Here is a 375-nt window from a genome sequence, read left to right as displayed (position 1 = left end):
TTACCTACCCCTTCCTATCCTAATACCCCCAACCTCTCTTCCTCTCAACATCCTTACTATCCCCATGTCTCCATCTCCCTCTTCCTACTAGCTCTATGTCTCTATCTCTGTCTCTGCCTTTCTACTATATCTATGTCTCCATCTGTTTCTCTCCCTCTCTCCGGTCTCTTCTCCTCTCTTTTCTCTCTCCTTCCTCTCCTTCACCGCTCTTTCCCTCCCTTTGCTTCACCCTCTCTCCTTCTTATCTCCAATTCTTCTATCTCTCCCTTCCTATAACTCCTCTTTTCCCTCTATGCCTTCATGTCCCTATCTTTCTCGTTCTTTCCATCCTGCTCCCTATATAACTCTCCCTTCCTATCTCTCTTCTTTTTCTTT

General features: G+C 45.6%; 1 protein-coding gene across 1 annotated transcript in view; it reads right to left on the bottom strand.

Annotated features, from left to right (window-relative positions):
- Positions 1-375, bottom strand: part of LOC119589149 (mucin-12-like) — a gene marked incomplete at its 5' end in the record, with an annotated part of 115,175 nt that overhangs the window by 19,193 nt on the left and 95,607 nt on the right.

Source organism: Penaeus monodon, chromosome 25 (assembly GCF_015228065.2).
Source record: "Penaeus monodon isolate SGIC_2016 chromosome 25, NSTDA_Pmon_1, whole genome shotgun sequence".
Taxonomy (NCBI): Eukaryota; Metazoa; Arthropoda; class Malacostraca; order Decapoda; family Penaeidae; genus Penaeus; species Penaeus monodon.
This window is presented reverse-complemented; position numbering and strand designations above follow the sequence as displayed.